General features: G+C 57.1%; 1 pseudogene; it reads right to left on the bottom strand.

Annotated features, from left to right (window-relative positions):
• Positions 1–1,188: 1,188 nt before the first annotated feature.
• LOC122702563 lies at positions 1,189–13,917 on the bottom strand (annotated as a pseudogene).
• Between the last annotated feature and the right edge of the window lie 5,373 nt (positions 13,918–19,290).

Here is a 19,290-nt window from a genome sequence, read left to right as displayed (position 1 = left end):
ACAGGTTGGATCTCCTTGCAGTCCAACGGACTCTCCAGAGTCTTCTCCAACACCCCAGCTCAAGAGCATCCATTCTTTGGTGCTCAGCCCTTTGTGGCCCAGCTCTCACGTCGGGGCAGGTGGTTGCCCCAAAGACTGCCAGTCTGTTTAACCTGGAAACCAGCCTCGTGCGGTGCGGAGCCGGCACCAGGCCCGCCTCTCAGCCCGGGGTCCCCCCGCCCAGCCGCCGCGTTGTGTCTCCACCCTGGGTGTGGTCACAGCTATCCAGTTCTCGCCGCCGAGTGGCATCTGGCACACACAGTCTTTAGATGACTATCTGCCCTCTTCCGGGGGCCTCGGGTGGTTGCCAGCCTGGGGCTGTCGTGAAGAGTTTCAACATAGATTGTCCTGCCCGTGGTCCCTGAGGCACACGACGCTCATTTCCACGTCAGGCAGTGGAATTGCCAGCTATGGGCCTGTGTCTTCTGCTCTAATGATTAATAGCACACTCTTCCCCAAGTTGGTGGCTTCAGTTCCCACTGCTGCCCGCAGCATGTGTAATCCCCCAACCCTGCCGCATCCCTGACACCTGGTGTGATCAGTTTTCCAAATTTTATCGGTCCTGACGAGTGTGGAATAGCATCTCACTTTGGTTATAATTCTCAACAAAATAGAGAAGCTTTTTACAAGTGTATTGGTCCTGTGGGTATCATTTTTTGTGAAGTGTCTGTTCAAATCTCTTAACCCGTCTTATTAAGCGATTAAAATTCTGTTGATTGGTAGTTCTTTGGGCTTCACTGGTGACTCAGCAGTAAAGAATCTGCCTTCGATGCAGGAGGCGGGGGATGGAGAAGATCCCCTGAAGAAGAGAATGGTTACCCACTCTGGTATTCTTACCTGGAGAATTCCATGGATAGAGGAGCCTGGCAGGCTGCAGTCCATGAGCTCACAAAGAATCAGACATGACTTAGCGACTAAGCAACAAGAAGGAGTTCTTTAAATACTCTGGGTGTGAGATCATGCTGTGTTTTTTTTAATGGGTCATGGTAGACAGAATATGCTCCCCCGGCTAAAGAGCCCCTGATCCGCAGGTGGACGGGCGTCACCTTACACGGGGACGGTGACTTGGCGGAGGTGCCTAAACAGAGGATCTGGAGACAGAGAGAGGGCCTGTGATACCCAGGTGGGCCCGGTCGGATGCCAAGCCTTTCAGAGCAGAGGGGCTTTCCCCGCCACGCCCAGAGGGACGGCGGGACAGCGGCCCGGAAGCAGGGCCAGAGGGCGGTGCTCCTGCCGCTCTGAAGACGGGGAGGGCCCTGAGCCAAGGAGGTCCAGGAGCCTGCGGCAGCAGGAACCAGCGAGAGAACAGACCCTCCCCGGAGCCTAGAGAAGGAACCGGCGCCGGAGCCGACTTGCTTCCAGTCCCGTCACACCCACACCCGACGTCCAGCCTGCACGGCCCCGTGGTGACACATTCCCCTCGTGCTTTAGGCCCCTGAGCTGCAGGTAAGGAGTTGGGGCAGCCGTGGAAAACTAGCAACCTACGTGTCACAAAGGGCGTCCCTGGCAGCCCGGTGGTAAAGGGCCTGCCTGCCAAGGCCGGAGATGCAGGAGGCCCGGGTTCTATCCCTGGGTCAGGAAGATCCCCTGGAGGAGGGCATGGCAACCCACTCCAGTATCCTTGCCTGGGAATCCTGTGGGCAGAGGAGCCTGGTGGGCTACCGTCCACGGGATCGCAAAGAGCTGGGCACAGCAGCGCGCGCGCGCGCACACACACACACACACACACACACACGTGTTGCGAGGGATTTCTGTCCCTGGGTGAGTTTCCTTCTATTTCCCACGTGGTCCTTTGATAAACAGAGGCTCTTGATTGAATGCAGCTGAACCCATCAACCTTTCCCTTTCCACCCCGCCCCTCTGGAGTCTCGGATAAGAGGCGTCTCCCTGCCTGAGAGACAGAGAGCTCTTCTCCGTCTCCCATCAGGCTGTTGAGCTTCGCACACTGGGGTCTGTGATCGTCCAGGGACCGAGGCTTGTGCGGAGCGAGGCTCCTGCCCTCGGGGTTTTGCACGTGGGGCCTGCCGCCCTCCCTCTGCTGGGCGGACGCAGCCCGTGTCCCGTGTGGGCCCGAGTTTGGTGTTTCAGTGGCTCTCGGGGGAAGCTGGTCCAGAGCAACCACCACAGTGACTGGAAGCAGAAAGCCCCTGTTTATAGCAGACTCCCCTCTTTTCAACCAGAGTGTTCTAGTCTCAGGGTGACCTGTTTAAAAGCGTGTGATGCTGGGAGTGAGGCAGGAGGAGGCAGGAGCCTTTAGGGGAGGGAGGGGACCCCCTGGTCTATTAATGGTGGGCGCTTAAGGCTGCGGCTGATGCTTGGGGGACACTGGTGACTGCGTGCTAAGGGGGGCTGAACTGCCCCTGGCTCGGCTGGGTCAGAAGGCCCTGCTGCAGATCGGCTGTGGGAGAAATGCTCAGAAAAGCTCAAGCTCAAAGATGCAAATGAAAACCGGCAGGAAAAAGTATGTCAGAAAACAAACTTTAAAACCGTGGTGCTTCTGGCGAGGCTGTGGGTCTCGGAGTTCAGATGCGGACAGGAGGGGCTGGACCCTGCGGGCCTTACAAGCGGAGGCAGGGGAGCAGCGGGGGCCTAACCCTCGCCGGGGACGGAGCAAAGCTCGTGGAGGCTGCGGGCGGCTGGGTGAGCCGCAGCTTCATCTCCGAACCTTGCAGCTGTAGTTGTACCCTCCCCACGACTTCCAGCTGATGCCGTTGGCGCAGCCCGTGTGCGGCCCCTGGAGGTAGCAGCCGTTCAGGCTGGACGAGTGATAGGCGTGGTACTGCCAGGCCCCCTGGAGCGGCACGCACAGCTGGAGGCGCTCCCACCACGGTCGCGGTCTTTGGTGCAGAAGAAGTGACTTCTGTGGTCCGTCAGGGAATCACCTGCTGGTGGGGGGGAACGGGCGGAGTGGGGTGTTGCTGGTCCTAGAGGGAACCACCGTCGGGGAGCCCTGCCGCCCACCCAGCACACCTCCCTCTAGAGACCCCCAGGGGGCTGACAGCCCACCTCGGCCGTGGGGCAGAGGGCGCCTCCTGGTCCCGGAACTCTGCACCAGGGCGTGAGCCTCCCTCCAGCCTCCCCTGTTTCCTCCTGGCTCCCCAGAGACCCCCAGGCCCTCGGGGCCCTCTCTCCCCCATGGCCGCGCCTCTCTCCTGGGCACCGCCCCCTCGCACTGGCTCGCCCTGGTCATCCCAGGGGCCTAGCACCACCTCACCGGGGGCCCTGGCTCCAGCTCCAGCCCCGGGCGTGCAGCTGACCTCTGGCCCCTGCAGTATCCACGCCCCCCCCCCCCCACGCCTGCCTGGCCCTCACCTACACCCTGAGGTCAAGGGTCCCCGCCCTGCTCCTTCCTTGGAGGCTCAGAGGAGGCCGTGTGTGTCAAACGGGCGCTTGAAGGCTCCCGTTAGCCATCCCCTCCGGCATCCTGGAGGGCCTTGCTCTCTGGAGCTCTGCTTCAGCGCAATCCAACAGGCGCCTAGCTCCTCTCCTGGACACGAGTGCACCCTGGCGTTTCCAGGATGGGCCACAGGAAGTGCCTTCCCAGTGTCTGTGACCAGGGGTCTTTCTGGAGAGAACACCCCACAGGGTTGGTGTTCCGTGGAGCCGCCTGGGAACAGGGCTCTAAGGCCTCCTATGAGCTGACCGTCCTCCTCCAGGTGTTAGCAGGGACAGGGTCACTGACCTCAGTGAATCGCGGGCCCCACATTGCAAAGAAACTCAGGCACAGTCTTGTCTGCCTCCACAGATGGAGAAGCCAGGCCCTGAGGCAGGAACCCCCAGCCCAGGGTCTCTCGGGGAGACAGAGCCAGGACCCCCAGCAGCTGCTCTGCTTCCCCAGCCCCAAGCTGAAGCGCCGGCCCCCGCGGTGCCCCGTGCGGACTCTGACCTGCACCGCCCACCACAAAGGCCCCCGGGACCAGCTTGTACTTCTCAGCTTCACCCGCCATCCGGAATGGCTGGTGCTTGGCAAATCAGTGGTTGCCCTCAAAGTCCACAAGGTCTACCCGGAGCTCACTGGTTCCTGTTGGAGGAAGGTGTTCAGGTCTCAGCAGAAGGGGCCCTGTGCCTCCAGGCAGAGGAGGTGGGAATTTGGGTAAATTCTGGAGGGATATCTGAACTTGGCATCTGGGGAAAATTCAGCGGGGAAGGTGTGAGAGGCTGGTGGATGTGAGGCTCCGGGGAGGGCTCCCCGACTTCCGACAGCTCCCCTTCTGTTCTATCAGTCTCGCCCGAAATCCCACGGTTGGTGTTCCTTAAAAGGAGTGAAGCCTCACTCTGCTGGAAACCCTAAATTCTCCTGCAAACCGCAATGAATGCCAGGGCAGGAAAGTGTATTTGTATTCGTTTCTTTTGCAGGAATTTCAGGCACATGAGTGGATACCTTCAAGGTTGCCCTGAGGTAGTGGGAGAATTTAAGATAGGATTCACAGGTCTACAGTTAAACTCAGGACCACCCATGAAGCTGAGTCTATGAAACAGAGCAGTGGGCTGAGGGGGACTGTGTCGGGACCCCCACGTGCAGTGACCAGGAGAAGGAAGGAGGGGGCTCCGGGGTCTCAGAGCCCAGATTCAAGGCAGGACCGACGGCTGGGAGAGAGAGGAGGGCCACCGCAGTCCAGACAGCCTGCTGCCCACTTCCTCCTCTCGGGATCTAAGGTCTGATTGGTCCTGAGACCAGAAGACATCTTCCCTCCAGTAACCCCCCTTCTCCCGATTCTGACACTCAGCGAGTCTGAGAGAAGCGCACCCCAGGCTGGCACAGGCATAACCTTCCTGCTATCAGAGGAGAGCACGCGGGGGGCGAGGTCTTCTGCTCCACACGGCCCAGGGCTAAGGTCAGGAGCTGTGGGCTACAGCCCCCCAACCACAGAGCCCCCGCTGTGGCCCTACCCTGGGCGGTCAGGGCATGGATGTTGTCATTCCCCAGCCAGAACTCACCCAGCTGACTGCCGAAGCCCTGCTTGTACGCGGTCTAGGTCCGGAAGAAGTCCACAGAGCCATCCCTCCTTCACTGGAAAACCTGTGCATGAGCTGGGGGGTGCTGGGAGACAGGCCCCTGCTGCCGTCCCCCCGCGGGGTACCCCACCACCCGTGAGCACAGCGCCAGTAGCTCCCAGCGCTTCAGTCTGGGGCCCAGGATGTGGGTCTCATCAGAGACCCTGGGGACCACCAGGGGAGTACCTACACATGGCCAAGGATAACATGGAGACTCAGAGAGGGCAGGCGACAAGCCCAAAGTCATGCGGCTGGAGAGAAGTGGGCACTTCTGGGCCTCAGCCCGTGGCCCAGAGTGACGGGCCTCCTTGCCCCTGCCCCGACGTTTCTGCTTCTCCCGACCTAAGTGACAGGACGGGGTCAGCCTGAGCCTGGGGTTAGACAGTCTCACAAAGGCCTCTAAAGACTGATCTCCCACCAGAGGGGCCTCCCGAGTGTGCCCACCACCGCCCACGGGCCACGGGGCCATCTCTGGGACCCCCGGCAGCTCACGATCCCCCCCGCCGTCCGTGTCCATGTCACACAGCCCGGTCAGGGCCGGCAGTCGGGCAGGTAGATGGTGTGCCAGCTGCTCGGGAAGTGCCCCCTGGTGAGCAGCTCCTTGCAGGTCCAAGGTCCTTGGTGGGGAACCGGGGGGTGGACGCCAGGTCGGGAGCCTGGGCAGGGCAGGGGCCACGCAGGGGGCGGAAGAGGGGATGACTGCCCGGGGGAGGGTGGCACGGAGGCCCGGGACGGACGGAGGGCACCCCCACCTCCCGCTGTCCCCACCTCGGCCCGGGCACCCTGCCTTCCAGGGGAAGTTATAAGCTCCCACAGGAAGACTGCTGTGGAAGGCACATGTCATTCAGGCAACAGCTGCCTGTAACTGGGGAGCAAGAGGTGTGCAGAGAGTGTTTCGTGTGCCCCTGGCCTTCTGGTCCACCGCCCCCACGGAAGCAGGTCCTGGCTGAGGTCCAGGGGTGGGGGGTCGGCCTGTGGGCAGTCACTTGCGGCACACGAATGGAGCTGCCCCGGCTCTCCTCTTGTGGGAGAGACGACACGCACGTCACACGTCTGGAAACAGCCCCGTGCCCTCCCCCACTCTGCTCCGTGAACACAGCACCGAGAGTGGAAACCATTACCCAGCTCTTCCGGGACGGACAGCCCCCAGCCCTGGGCAGCGGTTCCTAGGCTCAGCCACACGGGCTCACTGGGTGCAGGCAGCCAGCTTGGGGAACTGGCTGGACCACCGTCCTGGCCACCTCTCCTGGGCTTCGAGGCTCCCGGCAGTGAGGGTCATCTCCTCCGGGCCCATCACTTTCCACCACCAGTGTCTCCATCAGAGCCTTTGGGCGTGGAAAGTCCTGGGGGTGTTTGGGGTATGCTTGGGCCCCGACAGTGCACTTTCTGTTTGTCATCAAAGCTTGTGACTGTGTCTTGTGAACACTCAGTCGTGTCCGACTCTCTGTGACCCCATGGACTGTAGCCTGCCAGGCTCCCCTGTCCACAGGGATTCTCCAGACAAGACCACTGGAGTGGGTGGCCATGCCCTCCTCCGGGGAAATCTTCCCAACCCAGGGATTGAGCACATGTCTCCTCCATCTCCTGTACTGGCAGGCGGGTACTTTACCATTAGTACCACCTGGGAAGCCTGACTGTGTCTTGGTGTTTTACCTTTTCTTACTTTTAGAAATTTTTAAATAAATGGGCATAAATCAGAAAAAAACAAAAAGCGAAGCATCCACAGTCATGCAATAAGTCAATGTTGCCAGTCTCCTGGGGGCAAGACTGGCAGCCGCTGGCTCCTCCAGCCTTCAACCACCAGGACAGCCCCTCTGCCCCCACCCGTGGGCTGGACGGGCGGGGCCAGTGGCATGGTCTGAGCTCCTCCCCCAGACGGTCTCCTGGGCCCCGGGGCACCTCCTGTGACCCAGGCCTCTGGGACCACCCCCCCCAGCCCCCTGCAAAGTCTGCCAGGTGCCCCTGGGGAGGGGAGGGGCTCACGTTTCTCTCCACGTGCACTCTTCTCCCCTCGGGCTCCTGGGGAGAGACAGGGGGTGCAGAGGACGCCCGTCAGTGGACAGCGACCCTCCGCTCTGGAAGCCACCCCAGGCTCAGCTCTTCGGGGGGTGGGGGGTGGGCGTGAGGCTGAGCCACACGCATGCTCCGCGGCTCACCCGGCTCTCTTAGCGGAACGGGTGGGTGGCTGGGGACTTGAGGCCTGGGATTCTTCCCTGGGTCACAGCAGGCTGCTGAGGACCCAGGACCCTGGACCGGTTCAGGCGCCTCGAGGCTCTCAGGACGCGGGCAGTAACAGGCGCGTCTGTCTCCTGCCGCCCTCCCACCCTGTCTCTCTCCCATCTCTCTCTCCGCCTCCCCGCGCCCTCTCGGTCTGTCTGTCCGTCTCTGCAGACAGGCCCCAGGGTCCTGCTGGGGGTCACAGCTCTTCATCACCTGTGCTTCCTTTGGGTCCGGCCAGCCCTGCCTTCCCAGGGACTCTGGGCGAAGCTCGTTCTCCTGTAAATCCCAAAGACACACCATTGAGGGAAAGGCCATCTGAGGCATCCTACTTGGGCGCTCTCTGCCCTGAGGAATGAAGTCCTGACCCTCCTGCCCCGGCTCCAGTATCCTCAGGGTCGCTGCCCCCAGTGAGGGTGACAGCAGAGACAGTGGGGGCAGAGCCCCCACAGCCCCCGGGGCAGACGGCTGGCACCCCAGGGGCCACCGGCTTCCGGCTCCTGTAGACCTTGGTGTAGCAGGCCCGGTTCACGCTGCGGCACAGAGCTCTACCGCCGAGCTGGGCGCTGGGACCAGGAGCACATCCTCAGAGACTATCACCAGGGGCACCTGGAGATGCCAGCCACGGGTCCAGCTCTCTGTGTTCCCCCAGATGCAGGGGAGAACGTTAGCTGCTCAGTTGTGTCCAACTCTTTGCAACCCCATGGACTGCAGCTTGCCAGGCTTCCCTCTCCATACCAACTCCCAGAGCTTCCTCAAACTGAAGTCCATCGAGTCGGTGATGCCATCCAACCATCTCATCCTCTGTCGTCCCCTTCTCCTGCCTTCTATCTTTCCCAGCATCAGAGTCTTTTCCAATGAGTCAGTTCTTTGCATCAGGTGGCTAAACTATTGGAATTTCAGCTTCAGCATCATTCCTTCCAATGAACATTCAGGATTGATTTCCTTAAGGATGGACTGGTTGGACTCCTCGCAGTCCAAGGGACTCTCAAGAGCTTCTCCAACACCACAGTTTGAAAGCATTAATTCTTCAGTGCTCCGCTTTCCTTATGGTCCAACTCTCACATCCGTACATGACCACTGGAAAAACCGTAGCTTTGACTAGACAGGCCTTTGTTGGCAAAACAATGTCTCTGCTTTTTAATATGCTGTCTAGGTTTGTCATAGTTTTTCTTCCAAGGAGCAAGCATCTTTTAATTTCATGGCTGCAGTCCCATCTGCAGTGATTTTGGAGCCCAAGAAATAATAAGGCCCAGCTCTGCATTATTAATCTTGGCAGGAGGCTAGGACCACCCAGGGCCCCTTGCCCTCCTCCAGGCACTGACGTGAGGGTCAGGAGAGGCAGCCCCAGGCTCAGCAAGAGGAAGGGCAGGAGTCTGCCAACAGGCTCACCGCCCAGGGGAGTGGGGCGTGGGGGTGGGACAGAGGGGTAACGCTGCTTCCTCCTGGGGCCAGCTAAACACACCCCTGGCGGCAGCGGACCAGATATGCCCTCCTCCCAGGGCCCCCCAGCAGAACCCCATCTTGGAGCGTGTTTTAGGGCCCAAACCTTGTAAGGGGGGATTGCGCCGTGGGAAGATGTGTGGAGTGCTCGGGGCCCTCACTCTGGGTGGAGACCCAGCTCCTCCCTCCCTGGCAGTGCTTGGCTGCTCGGAGCCCCAGGTGTCTCCTCCGAGGTGCAGGGAGGGAAACCTGGTGCTCCGGTTTCCGGTGAGCACGCCGGGCATGTGAGGCGCAGAGCTCCTGCCAACAGTCACGGCAAAGCCAGTCCCGATCACGCGCCCGGAAGCGCGTGCTCCATGAAGACACTCCCAAACGTGAGCTGACAATAGCTGGGACCAGCGCCCTCCTCCGGGGATGGCGGTGCCGGTGGGTTCTGGGCAGAACCCGTGACCCAAACTCCCAAGCTGAGACCCCTCGGGGGCACTGCCCTGCTCGGGCTCCAGTTTGAGAACAGCCGGCGCTCAGTGACCCCCGTCACCGACTCGGAGCACATACCCTTCAGTCCACCGATGCCTGCCTCTCCCTTGGGCCCTGGGGCTCCGGGCAGCCCTGGGCAGCCTCGGAGGATGGACAGCTTGTCGGAGCCCTCCAGACCCACCAGCTTCATCTCTACAGAGAAACGCGGAGTTGGGGTCAGGGCGCTCGTCGCAGGGCCAACAATAGGCCGCCCGAACCAAGAGTGTCTGCCATAAGGTCCCCTGGTCCCTCGGCTCCGGCACGTGTCACTGGTCTCAGATGAAGGGTCAGCCTGGCAGTGAGCTTCCTGCCTCTGGTGGGCACTGGTCAGGTGGGGAGGCCATGCCAGGCAGAGCCGTGGCCTTGGACTCCACGCTGCCAATTCCCAGCCCCCCACCTCCATGCCGTGTGTCTTTGGGCAAGTCACTCAACCCCTCTGAGCTCTGGGAATCCAAATGGGGACAGAAATAAAGCTGTGGGGAGGATTAGATCAGATAATGCAGATTTTTAGATTCTTGGTATACTTCACGGCATTTTAAAAGAGCCTCATAAACAGTGGATACTTCCACTACATGACAACAATAAGTATTTATAAGACTTGGGGATTTGGGGACAGCATAACATTTTTAACCCCAGACCGCAGATTTGTGACCACAGAGCTCCTGAGATGGAAGGGGTCCCTGTAGGTCCTCCCGAAGAGAAGATACATTTGATCTAAGAACACAGAGCAAATTCCAGGAGAACAGGGACCAGGGGGTCATTTCCTTCTCGGGGGGGAAAAAAAATTAAGTTTTGTTGATTTCAAAACTAAAACATCCTCATAAGAGACAACTTAGAGCGTGTGGGAGTCAGCCAGGCTCTCACTGCAGACGCGGGAGCTACTGCTTTGGAGTCGTCTCCACCAGAGATGCTCTCAGAGGAGCAAGTTTTTATGCTTCCCCCACAGATACCTCCTCAACTCACGGCGAGGCTGGTCTGTCCTCAGGCAACCTCTTTCCAGGCATGGGCCCAGCCCCCTGCACGGGATCAAAAGGGAGGCCACCCACCCTTACACCTCTAATCTGCTGATTCACACTCTGGCGTGAAAGCCGAAAATCTGCAGTAACAAACCCCAAGCGAGTGTGGGAGCCCTGGGATGAGAGAACCTTTCTGAAAAGTCCAGGAGAAGACAGGAAGCAGGGGGCATTGTCCTTCTTGGCTGCAGAGCCGAGACCTGACTGGACACTCCGTGGAGCAAATCCGAGGCTTGAGAGGGAGATAGACCCAGATTAAATTCCCGCTCCTCCCCCGCGGCCTCGGGCCGTTCATCGTCTCCTAGTCTGAGGATGAGGCTGAGCCGCTGTCTTCGGAAGGTGCAGCTGGAGGGTTTTGCCCTGGATGCTCCCTGTGGTCACTGAGTGGGGAGCTCCAGCGTTCAGGGGCCGGAAACAGGTCCATCTGGCCTGGACAGGTGTCAGCAGCCCGGGCAGCGAGGGTCCCAAAGTGCAGGCACACGCGGAGCGGGCCAGCGGGCCCAGGGCCCCGGCCATGCCTCCCAGCTCCACGGCCTCTGGTCCATGACCGCGCTCTTGCGGGCGGTGGAAACCAGCCTTTGCTGGGCCTGCGGTTTCTCCACTCCAGGCGGACGCCCACTTCCTCCCGCCTCTTTGTTTATACCCACAGGAGGTACCAGAGGATGGCAAAGGGCGTTTCCTTCCCTCTGGGCCCCAGCAGGCTGCCCGCTGAACTGGGTTCACTTCCACTGGCAGGATACCCTGTTCCCAGGTGAGAGAGCTCCCAGGACCCCTGCCTTGGAAGGGGTCTGCCTTTTTTGTGGCTTAAGGAAAGCTGCATCCCCAAACCCCCTCCTTATCACCCAGCTCTGCCCAGACAACACATGGAGGCTTTGACTGGGGTATGAGGAGGAGTAAGACCCCTCTCTCCCTCATCTGATTTCCAGAATGTTCTGATGACTGAGCACCTAACACAGCGGAAGAGAAAAAGAATCCTGGGCGCTTCTTAGGTGCCAAATGCTACTCACACCAGCCCCATTAGGAAGATGCCATGGTCTGAATTTCACAGGTGGGGAACTGAAGCCGCTCTGCTGGTGGGAGCCAGACATCTCCCCGAGTCTGTCCGAGGCCCCGAGGACCACCGGGTCTGGTCTTGACGCCTGAAGGTGAGACTTTGTCTTGCCCCCCCAGATCCCAGAGGCTGTCCTGAACCAGCACAGGCGGTGGGCCTTCCAGGAAGGGCTTCTGCAGACGTGTGGAGGGTCACCAAGGCGAGCAGGACGGTGTCAGAGGGGAGGAGCTGGGGATGAGACTCCTTCGTGGAGTGATGTTTCTCCAGTCAGCATGCGTGAGCTGGCGTCCTAACCGCACTTACTCTCCAGCTAGGAAAGAAGCGCGGGATGGCCGGACCTGAGGTTTGCGAAAGGGCGCACAGGACCTAGCGCCCATCTCGTGGGCTCTGGGGTGACGCCAGACTTGGTACAGTGTTGAGCAGTGGCTCCAGCCCGCCGAGACAGAGGGAGAAAGAGGTCGCCTTGCCTCGGCCATCACTCAGCCCGCAGCCAGCTACGGATCTGAGCTTGGTCCATTGGAGAGGAGCTAGTTCAGGGTTGTTCATCCCGTCTTAGGCGGCCAGTGTGAGTCCCGCCGCCCCATCTGCAAGCAAGCCCCTCCCTGCATCAGGCTGCTTCCTCTTCTCGCTGTTGATAGGATGACTGTAGGTCGGACGCTGACCACACTATCACGTATCACTTTAATGTCCCTAAGAGTATGTGGGCCTGAAAAGATGACAGAACGCAAGACTCTGTCAAGTTCAGATATCTTAAAGTGGGGTCGACCAAGGTCGTCTGATTTCTGGCAATGACAGGTTAGGTATTTGGGGCCATTTGTCCTCAGAAAGACAAACAGAAGTGAAAGTATTAGCCCCCCAGTCATGTCCGATGCTTTGCGACCCCGTGGACTGTAGCCTGCCAGGCTCCTTTGTCCGTGGAATTCTCCGGGCAGGAATGGGTAGCCCGGAGTGGAGTGGAGTTGGTAGCCATTCCCTTCTCCAGGGGACCTTCCCAGCCCGTGGATCGAACCCGTGTCCCCTGTGGCTCCTGCACTGGCGAGCAGATCCTTTACGACTGAGCCGCCTGGGACTTGAAACTCTAGTGGGGTCTTCCTGTATCACTGTTGCCTGCTTGCTCCAAGCTGAAACCAACACAGACCTTCTCAGAATAGTATCACCCAAGACTTAAATGATTTCTGCAAATATACGTACCTTTCAAATTAAATCTTAGAATGCCATAAAAGATAACCAGGCTCATGAGGACAAAAGACAACAGGTACAAGAACAAACAGAAGCAACACAGTATAGAAACAGACCTGCAGAAGCTACAGTGACTGAAATGACATACAGTGAACGGCGAGAACAGAAAGGCTTCCCCGGAGACTGAAAACAAACAAGGTGCTCATCCATCGCCACTTCTGGGCAGCGTGGTGTCACTGTCAGAGTAGTGAGGCAGAAAAAATAAGTCAGATGTATACAAGTTGGAACGGCAAGTACAAGGCCGCTATTACTTTTGCAGAAAATTCAGGGGGATCTAAAATTTTTAGAATGAATGAGCTTAGCAAAAATCAATTATGTTCCTAAAAGTTAAACAGTGAATTACAAAAGGAAATTTTAAACATATGCAATAGTGACACCAAACTCAAATAACTGAATAACTCCGGCAAAATATACACTAGTCCGTGTAGAAACATCAGATGGGAACGAGAGATGCTTAGAGAACAACTGGAAGAATATTCTCTGTTCATGGATTCAAATGCTCAATGTTATAAAAATATGTTTCTCTCTAATTGATCCGTAGATTCACTGCATTATCAGATAAATGCCCCTCTTATTGGGAAACTTGACAAGATGAATTTGAAATTTGTCTAAAAGGTTAAAGGCCAATAATTAGGATGTCTTGAGCTGGAGCAAAGAAGGATGACTCGCTCTAGTTGATGCCCGTGTTTGTCGTGAAGGTAAAGTCACTGGGATGGTGTGGCACCAGCTCAGATCCAGACCGAACCATCAGAACCGAATAAAGGATCTAGAAACAGATGCAGGCGCGTGAGAGTGGCGGCTCCGCGGAGCCGGTGGGGAAAGGGCAAGCTGTGAAACTGAAGAACGGCTGATTTACAATGCTGCGTTAATTTCTGCCGTGCTGCAGAGAGATTTGGTTTTATACACACACGCATATATTCTTTTTAATATTCTTTCCATTGTGGCTTATCACAGGGTATTGGATATAGTTCTCTGCACTATACAGTGGGGACTTGCTGTTTATCCATCCTACATCTAATTGCTTGGGCTTCCCAGGTGGTAAAGAACCCACCTGCCAATGCAGGAAATGTAAGAGACGCAGGTTTGATCCGCGGATGGGGAAGATCCCCTGGAGGAGGGCAGAGCCACCCTCTCCAGTGTTCTTACCCGGAGAAGCTCACAGACAGAGGAGCCTGTTGGGGTACAGTCCATAGGGTCACAAAGGGTCAGACACGACTGAAGTGACTTAGCACACACACACGCATCTACTAGCTTACCTCTGCTAACCCAGCCTCCCACTCCATCCCTCCCCCAGCCCTCTTCTCCTTGAATAAACTTCCAATAAGCACTGTGAGCTACTGGGTATTCACATGGGAAAACCAGAAATGAAACTTGACCCTTACCATATAGCAGAAAAAGAGCCATGTTGGCAGAATCATAGACCCAAATGTGAAAGATGAAACAGTAGTCTTGGGCCACATCGTAAGACATCAGATAACTTTGTTGATTTCTCTAGCAGGAATGCAAAGAACTAAGTAATGGACAAGTCTGAAAACTGACATCGAAATTAAGAATACTGGGTTTTCAAACGACATCCCCGAGAGAGACAAAAGCTGCCAGGGGGTGGAGAGCAGGCCGCAGGCAGGAGTGACAAACCTCTCTGTCCAGAATAAATAAGGAATTGCTGTAAATCGATGCTCCTGTGCAAAATGGGAAGGTGACTTACACAGATACTCCTCAAAAGAGACATTTCAATGGCCGATAGAAACAAGATGAGACCCTCAACTTGATTAGTGATCAGAGACATACACGCCTGCACCGGCTCGATGACCCACACCTGGAGCTCAGCCCTGCCACATCTGCAGGCAGAGGACACGGGTAGAACAACGTCCCGCCCCAAACCGCAGCAACCAATTGTCCATCCAGAGCAGGACAGATCCCTGGCCCAACGTGTGTTCAAATCGGAGAGACCTGCAGAGCATCACACAGATGATTCCTGCTCCCTGCAAAACCATCGTGGAAATTCACAAACACAGCATCGCAGGGAAAGTGGCATCAGGAAGGAGACTTTGTTTGGTTGCATTTGTACGTAAAATTCTAAAGTGAGCCGCTCCACAGAGCCGTGTTGGGATGAGGTGGGCGAGTGGACTGTGGAGAGGAGGGCCAGGTGCCCCCAGCCAGGAGGGCAGCCCCCTCAGGAGGGGTCCTCGGAGCTGGAAAGGGACTCGAGGGCTGGCCCTGTTCTCCGGCTTCTTCTGACGCACTTTGTTTCACGCACTCTGGTGAGGAAGTGTTGTTGTCCACTTCAAAAAGGAAGTTTAAATACAATGAAATGGAGCATGCGGTGGCCATGGGAGATCTGTATCACTTCCTGCCGCAATGCGCCAGTCCCAAGCAAGCGCCGAGATTCACAAGGGCCCCGTGTCCTGCCCGGCTCCTGGGAGGCTGGCTGTCAGCACACAGGTGCTGTTCCACTGCCTCTGAGGGGAGCTGGTCCCGGGCCGGGGCTCCCGCACATCTCCCTCCACCCCAGTACCAGGGCCTGTGCATCAGGGCTCATGGGGCCTTTGCACGTGACTCTGTGGATTCAGGAGAGATGTGAGCCCACCCAGTGATGCTCAAATTCCAAATCGCCTCATCCAGGTCCTGGCTCAGGGTGAGGACCACAGCATCCGCCAGAGCTTCAGCGCTCCAGAGCAGGAAGGGCGGTCCGATTGACTGAGATTTTGAAGTCTGGATTAGGGTGGGTCTTCCAATGGGGCCTAGGGTGGGAGCACCCTGTCATTGTTTAAGGCTGGTAGACACAGCAAAGTGAGGTTTTTTAATCCACACGGTTCCACTCAAACTATTGATTTCTGTTGATGAGTTGATGGGTCTTTGGGGAAAATGCTTCAGTGAGTAATATGGCATTTGCAGCCTTCAACTTTCTTAGGAGAGTCTGTAGACAGCATATTAAAAAGCAGAGACATTACTTTGCCAACAAAGGCCTGTATAGTCAAAGCTACAGTTTTTCCAGTAGTCATGTACAGATGTGAGAGTTGGACCATAAAGAAAGCTGAGCACCAAAGAATTGATGCTTTTGAATTGTGGTGTTGGAGAAGACTCTTGAGAGTCCTTTGGACTGCAAGGAGATCAAACCAGTCCATCCTAAAGGAAATCAACCCAGAATATTCACTGGAAGGACTGATGCTGAAGCTGAAACTCCAGCACTTTGGCCATCTGATGCAAAGAACTGACTCGTTAGAAAACACCCTGATCCTGGGAAGACTGAGGGCAGGAGGAGAAGGGGACGACAGAGGATGAGATGGTTGGATGGCATCCTCGACTCAGTGGATGAGCAAACTCCAGGAGATAGTGAAGGACAGGGAGCAGATAGTATAGTCCATGGGGTTGCAAAGAATCGGACATGACTGAGCGTCGGAACAGCAACCCCAGGAACATCAGGGCCCCTGGGAGCACAGGAATAAACCCTCCCCCACCCACAGAGGCCCCCAGCCCCGGCCTCCTCCCTCCCAGTAGTAGGGAGTGTCCCCCAGGGTAGGACTTCCCCTGTCCCTCTGCTGGTTCCCTTCCTTCCTGCTCCTGCAAGGACTCGTGTTTGGAGGGCCTCAGGAAAGGGGCTGCATGCCAGCTGGACCTGGCGGGGTCCCCGTGATATCCCCCAGAGGCACCTTCGTTTGGCTGTGAAGACTGTCTACATCTGGAGCCCCTCAGCGGGGGAGAGGCTGCCTGCCGAGTCCAGTCCAGCCTGGAGCCCAGGGAAGGGACCCTCGCCAGCTGTCTGTGACTTTCTATCTGGGGAGAAGGAGCACGCGGGGCTTGCCTTGAAGGATGCCCCAGGCCACACCCACCCACAGGCCCGGGTTCTGACCCAGGCGGTGCGACCTCGAGCCCGTCGCTTGACCTCTCTGAGTCTTCTTTGTCATCAGACTTGGGGTAACAGGGTGGATTTGAGGACCCCGTGGAGTGAGGATGATAAGTTGGAACCATGTGGTCAGTGACCGTGGGGAGGTCAGCGCCCATGCTTTCCCTGGCCCTGACTTCCTCCCGGCACCCTCTCTGCCGGCTTCCCGGGCTGCCCTCCAGGCCTGGCCACCTGTCCCCCAACCACCCCCCCAGCCACCCCAGCCTGTGCCAAGCCTCTGTTTCCAGTGGGCATTTCACAACCTGGGAGGAGGAGCCTCTGGCTGGTGGTGTTGTAACCTCCTGCCTTCCTCCGGCCTCCCTCCCTGCCCCCACCTCTCAGCTGCTGGGCCGGGTCCTGGCCGCCCCGTCGAGCATGCGGGGAGCCGTGTCCTGGGAACCCCTCTCTGCTGTGAACACCGACCAGACGTGGCACCAGAAGGCAGCCCCCTCGGGGGGCAGGGCTCCGCAGGCTTGCGGCCCCCACTGGTCCTAGAGTGCCTGCAGTCCCCGGAAGCTTCTGTGCCTGCATGCTCAGTCGCTCAGTCGTGTCCGGCTCGTTATGACCCCGTGGACTGTAGCCCGCCAGGCCTCTCCATCCATGGGGTTCTCCAGGCCAGAATACTGGAGCAGGTTGCCGAGCCCTCCTCCAGGGGATCTTCCCCACCCAGGGATCGGACCTGCATCTTTTGTGGCTCCTGCATTGCAGGAGGATTCTTTTACCACTGAGACACCAGGGAAGCCCATGACAGCTTCTAGGGGGTCCACAAAAATGCTCTCGATGTATTAGAGGGAAAAAGTAGATAAAATATGGCCAAGGTTATATTCAACTCTGAACCTCCATCTTTGTGAAATACAATTTCTAATGATTTTCTGTGGAGGAAGGGGCCCAGTAAGGCAAAAGTGCCCGGGGTCCCCAAAGGGGAGACCCTCCCCGGGCCCCTCCTGGCACATCCTTGAAAAGCTGGGGTAGGGCGCGGGGTTTGGTGCCGTGCCAGGCCGTCAGCTGCCAGAAGGAAGCTTTCTCTTCCCCACCCCTCACTGGCCTGAAATGTCCCTTCTCCTGCTGTTAACAGCTCCCCCATGGCAGGCTCGCTCAGCCCTGGCGCTAGTGACTTTTTGGCCCAGACCACTCTCGCCAAGGGAACCATCCAGTGCCTGCTAGATGCCAGTCACATCTCCAGCCCAAGTCATGACAACCGGAAATGTCAGCAGACGTTTCTGCCGAATGTCCCCTGCGGGTCAGGAGAGAGAGTCACCCCGGGCCCCGTCGTTCTGGAATCCCTACCCCTTCACTGTCACAGACCCTAACGATGACCTGATTTCTAGGCCAGTCCGCAGCGTCAGACCTGTCCCAGGCCCCCTCCCTCAGCTCCTCTTCCTCAGCTATCAGCAGGGACATCTTCTGACTTGAACGATGTTCCCGGAAAGTGTATTCGTGCGTGCCTGCTTTTTCATGTAGGTAAATGGCGCTTATTGGAGCTCATTCTGAATTCTGCTTTCTCCACTCAGCCGTGTGGGCCTCGTGTGTGTGCGCATGTGTGTGGGCCAGTGACTTGCAGGGACATTTGTCCTGGTGCATTTCTCTACATCCAGCCCACGGCTTTCAAATGCGAAGTCTGCATCGCTTTGGACCTGTCCGTGTTTCCTGGGCAGTCTCCCGGGTGACCTCAAAGCCCACCCTCCTCGGCCACCGATGCTGCCCTGCGGTCTCCCAGGCCCCTGTGTTGACACCAAGTGGATTTCCAGGCCCTGCGATCTGCGGAGCCTGACTTCGGCTACCTGAAGGGACTGTCCTTCAGAACAGACGTGTCTGCGTGGGGTCCCCGTGCTCTGTGCTCCTCAGTTTTCTGATAGTTGCCTGGGGCCTCAACAGCTGTAGCTCCAAGGTTTCCTCTTGCATAACCCGCTCTTCCGTCGCCCTGAGGTCGCTGCCTTCTCGTTGTGCTTTCCAGACGTGAGTCACGTGTTGGCTTCAGACGGTGCAGGCATCTGCTCCCTTCCCACTGGCTCCCCGTTAGCTTTGCCCTTGGAGTCTTTTGCACTTACCATTTTTGCTTTTAAAGTTTTATTTATGAAGTCTTTCCCTCCCCCGAAGTCCCAAAGATAATCTCCTGCATTTCATTTTCTAACTTTATTCTTCTATTTCTCCCATCTGGCTCTTCATTCCCTGCGGTCCTCCTAGTTTCTAGGTAACCCCCCCCCACACACACACACACACGCACGGGGATTCATTATTACGCTCCATCTCATGGGCAGGTTTCGGGAACTGTCTGGAACTCTGTCCTTTCCCACTGGATTTGTGGGGCCGCCTTGTAATGAGTGAAGGTCCCACAGGTGGTCGGTGGGCTCTGCCTCCAAACTTCGGAATCCAGTCCACCACTGAGTGTCAAGACCACGTGGGGTTCATTTCTTTGCTTTTTAGGGTGTCTTATATCTCGCAGGACAGCCCACATGCTACTCTTCCTTTATAAAGCTGGTGAAGCTTTTTGTGGGCCTTAATACATCCACATAAATCTTAGATCATGTCTGAGTTCTGCAAGGAATTTTTTGATTGGGATCGCATTGGATTCATGGGTTAATCTGAAGACAGCTGGCATCTTTATGACATTAGACCTTCCCATCGGAGGGCCCAGAGTCTTTCTATATCTTCAGGTCACATCAGAGTCTCACATTCGGGTTAGGTTAATTCCTAGGTTCCTTATGGTTTCTGTTCCTACCCTGTGGATGACACCTTTGGAAAAAATCATATTTTCTAATTGATCATTATTGGTGAAAATAGATGTTATTTGTGTCAGTTCAATATGTCCGTTCAATATGTGCAATAGACATACCCAATACACCTGCTGAATGTATTGGCTTTTTTCTAGAGAGATGATTTGGTGAGGAAAAACT

This window comes from Cervus elaphus, chromosome 11 (assembly GCF_910594005.1).
Source record: "Cervus elaphus chromosome 11, mCerEla1.1, whole genome shotgun sequence".
Lineage (NCBI taxonomy): Eukaryota > Metazoa > Chordata > Mammalia > Artiodactyla > Cervidae > Cervus > Cervus elaphus.
Note: the sequence above shows the minus strand (reverse complement) of the source record. Positions and strands in the feature narration are given on the sequence as shown.